The sequence below is a fragment of the Chroicocephalus ridibundus genome, chromosome 6 (genome assembly GCF_963924245.1).
Source record: "Chroicocephalus ridibundus chromosome 6, bChrRid1.1, whole genome shotgun sequence".
Taxonomy (NCBI): Eukaryota; Metazoa; Chordata; class Aves; order Charadriiformes; family Laridae; genus Chroicocephalus; species Chroicocephalus ridibundus.
The window spans coordinates 71,243,052-71,250,783 of NC_086289.1; the positions used below are offsets into that span (position 1 = coordinate 71,243,052).

The following is a 7,732-nucleotide window of genomic DNA, read 5'->3' on the forward strand; positions in this document are numbered from 1 at the left end:
AGGATGCCCGAAGGGGAAGGGAAGCTCAGCGCTGGTGGTGGCGGTGCCTGTCAGTGGGTGGGTGGACGGGGTGGGTTGGAAATTAAGCATTTTGCATCTGAGTGAAAGCACTGGGGAAAATTGAATCAAACAGTGGTGGCAAGGGGTGGTGGGGAAACGACCTGGGGAAAAGCTGGCAGGGAAGAACCTGGTGGGACTTTAATATCCATCAGCAGGCTGGTGTAAAATATAAGTCCTTCTGGGAGGTGAGCCCCGGGCAAATGCAAAGAAGAATAATAATAATTAAAAAAAGGGAAAAAAGCCTGTCTGGAGGGCAGTGGGTGTTTAGAAGGGAGGGGGAGGCAGAAGAGCTGGGTTGGGTGGCTGAGCATCGCGGTGCTCAGCTCACCTCCGCCTGTGGCCCTGCTCCGGGGTGGGAGGGACAACTTCTCGACGGGGACTGAATTTCTGGAGTTGCTTTTCCACTGGAAAAGGCATTTTTTCACTTTGCGTTTTCACAGGAAAAAAAAATAAAATTGTTTTTATTGTTATGTGCGTTAGTTTTCCTTTAGGGTCTCCCTTTCCTCACTGTAAGCTCTCCAGATGGGGATTTATTCACCATTTTCAAAAGACTGGTATGAAGATACCACGTCAGCAGAAGTAAATATCCATAATAATGTAAATTACCATTTTTGGGGGTATTTTCCTTTTGGAAAGAGCTGAAAAAACTTTTAAAAACCAAAATGCAAATTTTGAATTCATTTAAAACGTTTTTTTAATTGGTTGGTTTCAAACTTCTTTTGGGGGGGAAGCGTATTGTTTCTACCAAAAACCTGTAAGCCAGGATTTTTCACCAGGCAGGTGTCGTCATGTGAATTTTATCAGCTCTCCAGACAGCAAAGTTTTGCCAAACAAAAAGGTCAGGTAAGTGACAGCGGAGGTGGGAGCCACTCTTGCTCAAGGAGATCTTGTTTTTTACAGGTTTGAAGATCTTTCTGGCTTTGAAAAAGACCTCACAGGTTTCTTCTAATTCTCAGCCCACAGCTTCCTACTTGTCAAGAAGTGTTGGACGTTTGGAGCTGTTTGGCCTCTAAACCCAAAGGAAAATCAATTCACCGTCAGCCAGGAGAAAGGAGATTACAGCTCCTCTTTTAGGTACTTGTGAAATCATCATGTTACTCCTCTGTGGTTTTGTTCAAAGCCCTTGAAAAGAAATTGTTCTGTGAGCAGCTGAGCTGACAGCTTGTGGTTTGCTTGGTCCCCTGGGTCCCCTGTCCTGCCCTGCCTCCTCTTCCTCCCCACATCCCCATGGGTGTCTATGGGTCCCCATGGGTGTCTATGGATCTCCAGTGCTCCTGCCGTGTCCCCTGGTGCCATGGAGCCAGGGGGGCAGGAGGTTCTCTCACCTCTCCTCATGTTCCTTCTCGTTTTCGTGACCACTTTCTTGAAATCTAAGCAAATGCAACACTCTGGGAGCACTACTGCCATGCCAAATTTGGAAAAACACTGGCAAATAGGTTCAAAGCCCGTTAGAAGTGTGGTGGGAGGCAGATGGGCTGGGGCAAGGGAGTCTCCTGCCCTGCTTGGTGCACACCAGAGGACCTCTGCGTCCCTTTTTTTGCAGAGCACAGCGCAGCCATTCCCAGGCGCAGTCCTCCCACCTGCAGGACCCTGCGTGCCCCAGCGCATCCCCGTCCCCGCTCCACACAAGGGCTTGGGGCCGCCTTTGGAGCGGGTTTGTTCAATGATTAGCAGAGAGGCATGGGGGGATATTCTGTTTGTGTTGGCATCCGCTGTTTTGTGGGGGGAAAGAAGAAAAAAGGTTTAATTGTGCGTGCGGTGGATGGAGGTGATAAGTGCTGACTTCAAAGGCTGCTCTGGCTCTGGTGGTGTTGAGTTACTCCTGCATGGTCCACTTCATCGTACAGCTGTTTAATTACAACTGTATGATGATGTTGGAAGCATGCCCATCGGATTCGCTGGGCTCTCTGGATAACAACCCCAGCAGCTCTTTAACACGGTGACTGCGAGGGGCATGGGTCAAAACCACAGACCTTGTTCTCCTGGGAGTTTTGGGTTGTTTGGAAGCAAAACATAGCTGGGACCTGACTATGGAGCCAGACTGTGCCCCAACTTTGGGCGGAGCAGGTAGATGTATAGCCACCTACGTTTAATGGCTTACAACCGTCTCTGAATAGACCTTGGAGTAACAGACCTGTTCATCATTTGCTTGAAAAGCCGACTTAACCATAATAAGTGATTTCTTGGCAGGAGTATCCAGTATTGCCAAAGCCATGAAGACCAAACTCTTCTAGTAGCAAGAAGGCTTTAAAGTCACGGATCCTATTCATCCATCCCACCCCTACTGCCCGTGTCCATTGTTGGTGGATCTTTGTGGTCCCTGTACCTCCAAAACCTTGCTTGGGTGTTGCAGTGATGGAGCACAGCCCACATGGGGGCACACACACCCCACCTGAGGCAGCGGCCCCACATCTTTGACAACGTCCAGGCTGCACGTGCCTGTCCTCATGCAGTCTTGTGTCTTACTGCCCCTTGGGTGGACCTGCAGGAACTCGAGCATGTCCCAAAGACCGATGCTGCTCATTGCATCTAAAGCTGTTGAGCATCCCGAAGGAGGGTGCTGGGATGTTGGTAAACCACAGCCACAAGTCGCTTTCCCCAATGCTTTTCCTTCTGCCTCCCCACTCCTGCCTCTGCGAGCAGCAGAGCCTGTGGCACCGTCTCCTTCGTGACTCAACGCCGCTGCAGATTCTCTCTCCACATCTCCACTTAGGGTCTGCGAATGGAAACAAAAAAGCCTCTGAAAGAAACGGTAAGTAATTTCTAATGATCCTTTCCAGGACGTTTTAAAAAATGAAAAACGCCTCTGCTGTATCTCTAGTTAACCAAGGTCCTTTGGAGCCAGGAGACTATTGAATATTTTAAGAGCAACGTTATTTTGCAGCAGCTCATAGCTAATGAATTCCCAATTCATATTTCACAGTAGGTGAAGAAGAAAAGAAAAATCCATTTTCAGCACAGCTGTAATGTATTTTCCAGTCACTTGTGGAACAGATTGTGCTCAGACCTGCAGCTTTAACCACTGACACAACTGAGAGGGGGATGGAGGTGGTGGAGGCTGTGCTCTAGATGCTCTCCTTCCTCCGGCACAGTGTGGTGTGTCCAGGCTGCTGCAAGTTTTGTTTGTCTTGTGGGTTTTTATAGCTCATTTGAGTCCAAAGCATTTGAGTGCTCACTGCAGTTCAGGTGCTCCACCATAGGTGTTGGGTGGTTGTTGTTGTGCTGGAGGTGTCTCTGGTGGGCTCCTGGCTCGTGGTCAGCCAAGGAGGGTGCTCCTGCTCTAGGATTATCCTTTCCCTGGGGATATTGTGGTGCAAAGCTGCCCTTGCCGGTGGCGCACGTGGCTGCCATGGATTGGGCTGGCTGAGCCTTGGATGTGGACACTGCAGGCAGAAGGAGATGAGCTGGAGCTGGCACCGGCGCAGAAGTCGGGCATGGCAGGTCAGCTCCTGGCTGCACAGCCTGTCCCAGAGCAATATGTCCAAGTAGATGCCACACAGATTGAGCTATTTTGTCCTATGAGTCCTTTTTTGAGAAAGGTTTTTGATCAGAATGGCTATTAAGGAATAATTCCACCTGCGGGCAAGGCCTCGCGCCCAGGCAGAGGGGTTTTCCTGAACTCAGTGGGCTCAGACACGTGTGCCAGAGCTGGGCATTGAGAGCTGCCTCCTCCAGACCAACATGAGTGTTCCAACGTGAGTATTCTAACGCGAGTATTCCCACCGCCGGGGCTGGGGCCAGGCTGCACACAGGGAACCACAGGAGAGTTCCCTTCTGGCACCGGGCACGGTTTGCTGCTGGCAAAGAAGGTGTTCACCTCTGCCCCATGGATCGGCATTGGGCTTCCTGGCTGGAAGAAGAGCTAAGACATGCTAAGAGGTAAGACACTAAGAAGTGCAGACATGTGGGTACTCCTTTCACAGCATAAAAAACCCCCAGCTAGAGTTTGACTACTTCAGGACCAGGGTCCATCATCCACTCTGTGCTCTAATTGTATTAAAATTGTGCATCTCAGAGGCTGCCAGAGGCTCCATTTTCATATTACTTTGCTGGGCGCTCTCCCCGTTTCTCCCAGTTGTGCTTTTGCTAAGTGCCTGCAAAACAAATTACAGCAAATATTCCCTCATCAGGGCAATGCTTCTTAATTCACGGTGCATTTTTGTTTGTACATGTTAATGCATCCACCTAAATTGTGCTGGCGGAGACCTTGAAGGGAGTCACAGAGGTACAACAGTCACTAGGAATTCTCATCTGCTGGGCGATCAACCATCTTCCATTCGTCCTGGTCCCTCGGATTCAGGATCAAAGGAGAGAGGCACAACCATCTCTTTCAGTGGTTGAGCACATAGGTTAGAGAAACGGATTTAATACAGCCTGGGTCTAGCGATGAAACCTGTGTGTGACTGTCCATGGAGTGCTGCTATATCCAGGGGGATAAGTGGGTATCACATAGACCTCTCCATGCCACTCTTTACCTTCCTGTGATGGGACCCCACCAGGCTTGGGAAGTTCATTCAGGGAAAGGGTTAGCCGGCATAAGTTCGTCACGACGTTTTAAATATCCCTACTATAAACAAACGCTGTTGTTTAACTGCTTCCCAGCACAAAGTCAAGGGGGGGGGTTCTTGGTGCACCTTCCATGACTCCAGGCAGTTGGAAGCTCCAGGCATGGAGCTGGACATGATGGTGTTTGCTAGACGCGGCTCCTCCTGGAGCTGGCACAGAGTGGCACATGGGCAAGGGGTCTCTGCTGGTGAGGTGGCAAACAGAGCTGGTGTGTCCTGATTGCAGCTGTGAGGCTTTTTCAAGGCATTTAATTAGTCTGCCAAACATGACAACAAAACTCCCGTGCCTTATTCTGGGTGTTTGAGGCTAGTGCACTGTCGGGATGCTGCCGGCCTGGGACCAGCCTCTACGGATCACAGTTCTTCCCATGCCTCCTCTTCATCTTGAGGAGCCACCTTGGGAAGACTCCCGTGTCTGCTGGGTGCTTAAAACCTTAGGAAAAATATTAATTTCCAATCAGTGAGATAAACTGTCCAGGGAAATAGATATGGGAGGAAACCTCCCCGACTTATGTAAACACTTAACCAAAATTGAGGAGTTTCCAAGGAATGTTTTGATTTTGCTTAATCAACCAAGAAATAGTCTGTCAACAATTCCCTCCAGCTCTTGGTTCTGGAGATCCATCGTTTGCTCCTGGGCTGTGCTAACACGCTTCTTCCCATAAATGTGGTACTTTGGGGCAGCACCTTCTGCAGATGAGTTGGAGCATCCCATCAGCGTGTTCTCGGTAAGCATTTTGCTCAGATCTAGACTACATCACTCGGGATGTAGCGCCACCATATCTCACCTCTTCCATGTGATTCTGGTTTGTAAAGGCTTGGCATAAAGTAATTGTGCTTCCGTCTGTGTCAGTCTGGGCTGTCACAGTTAATAGACCAACATCCCGTGGTGCGGATGTCAATTTGCATCCTCGCTCTGCTTCTCGCTTGCCTATTGTTTTCATTCAGTTGTTATTTTTGCGTCTGCAGTGATTCCAAGTGGGATCTCATTAATAGTAGGGTCTTGAAGCATTTTAGCGTCGATATCTGCAGCTGCAGGTGAACACGCCGTGGGAAACACGAGCATCTTTCTGTGCTCATCGGCAAGACATTGTCAGAGCCGTGCGCTTTGCCACCGACACTTAGGAACTGAAAAAGGAGAGAAATTTTCATGTACGTTGATCAAGCCCTGTTTTTTTTAGTACTGATGACAGCAGTGGCCCAATCCACCAGTGACCTGAGAATAACCAATTTAATTGTAATTACACCTGACCAGTGCAGGGAGCTCCCTGGTGCAGGCGTTGTTGTTATGAATTTTATTTTTATTGCTGGCCGAACCTCTGCTCTTTGTGGTTTCGTTTTGCTGGGCTGATTTTGGATCGTTCCCGCACATTTCCAGCCCACCTTGTGCTTTTGTAGATTTGATGGCAGAAGGTGAGAGCAATTGCGCTCCGCTGGACCCAGGTGTCGCGGTCAGTGTCTCATCCCCATCAGTGTCCCAGTGTGAACCGAGATGACATTTTGCTGCGGTGGAGTAGCAACACGAGCGAGGACAAAGAGTCCTGGATCTCAGCCGCTGGTGGGGACAAGCTGGACCATCGGACCACGGAGGCTGCTTGCCCATCCAGGCTGGAGCTGGGTGATTTGGGTCATCTCCTGCCTGCAGTGGGGTGCCCTGGGCAGGACACGGCTGTGGCTATTCAGAACAAAATGTGATCTTCCCCCTTGATCTTTCCCCTGTGCAGCAGAGATGGCGTTTGCCGCTGTGTTTTACACTGTGGAAGCGAGCTCTCCTGTTATCGCACCCTGACATGAGCGATGGATCAGATACACCCCAGGAAAAGGTTTATGAAAAACGAGTGCAGCATCGCTCAACCTCTGCTCCCAGGTTCAGATAAACGCTCCTGCAGCGAATTTCAAATAGAAAGATAAACCACGGAGCTGAACCAAATATTGGGGTAAATAATGAATTAACAGTCCTTGTTGCCTCGTCCGGATTGCCCGCTGTAACTCTCCAAGTGCGTTGCTTTGATGTTATTTGCTCAAGCGTTTCAGCAACGAACTCTCGCTCCACGGGTTGTTTGCGACCGGTTTGCCATTAGCTTGCTCGGTTTGCAGGCCAGGCCAATGGGCAAACTGGGGGGGACCTTAAACGCACCCCATATTCACTCGTCCCTCCGTCAGGCCCATCCTAGTCTGAGATCAGCACTTGAACTGCAAAAACTCTCATATCTTCCCTCTTTCCCCAGGGCAGGATGATGGTTCCGGCTGTACCTGCCCTGGAGGACTCAGTTTTTGAGCTCGTATCCATAAGTTCCATTTGCAAAAATATCCTGGGGGGGGGGGGCTGGCACACGAATGCCATTTGTTTTAAAGGGAATTAGGCGTCCCAGCTGCTCCTGGGGCTCAGCAAAACTCAGTATAACGCACATAAATATTCTTATAATCATGACCCTTTCTACTTTGCCACGTACAACACAAGAGACCCAAAGGAATTAGGCAAGCAGCAGCAGTAACGTCTCCCCTCCCAGGGCAGCCCTGCTAATGGCATCGCTTTGTTAAGGAGCTTCAGAGAAGCCCCTCCCAAAATGTGCTGGAATAAAAACTGGGTGGTTTTTTTGGCCCGTTTCTGGTTTCATGGGCTTTACTGATTTTTTTTTTTTTTTTTGATCACCGGGCTGATGTTAGAAACAGGCTCCTGCTAAAGGTGAGCGGAGAAGTTGCAGCTTTGTATCGCAAACTCTGCAGTTTCGCTCTCCCAACAGATAACTCTGCACCTGCAAAAACATCGGTCGCTTTGTGCCGCTTTATTGTGCTTGGGGGAGAGGAAAAGAGCCCTCCTGGGCTTTCCAGGGTGGGTTTGAAGGTCAGAAGTCAGTGAGAAAACGCAGATTTCCTCCGCCTGCTAACCTCCAAGTGCATACGGCTCGTCCCGGAGCCAAGGTGTGGTGCTCAGGATTGCCACCAAATACGCAATTGTACTTCTCTGGCCGCGGTGTGTAATTATGGAGATCCCCTGACCGTGTTTGGAGCCGTGCAGTGTCCCGGCGCTCATTGCAAGCTCGAACGCGGTGTTGCGCTGTCTGCACCCTGATGCCGTCACCCCTGTCCTCTGAGAGGCAATTTCC

The 7,732-nt window shown here is 49.9% G+C and overlaps 1 long non-coding RNA gene across 1 annotated transcript in view; it reads left to right on the top strand.

Moving 5' to 3' along the window:
• LOC134517713 (uncharacterized) overlaps positions 1 to 7,732 on the top strand; it is a 33,528-nt gene extending 25,796 nt beyond the window's left edge. Inside the window, exons 3-4 of the long non-coding RNA XR_010071714.1 lie at positions 961 to 1,134; positions 2,251 to 7,732. This is a non-coding gene — a long non-coding RNA (uncharacterized LOC134517713). The remainder of the gene's footprint in view (positions 1 to 960; positions 1,135 to 2,250) is intronic.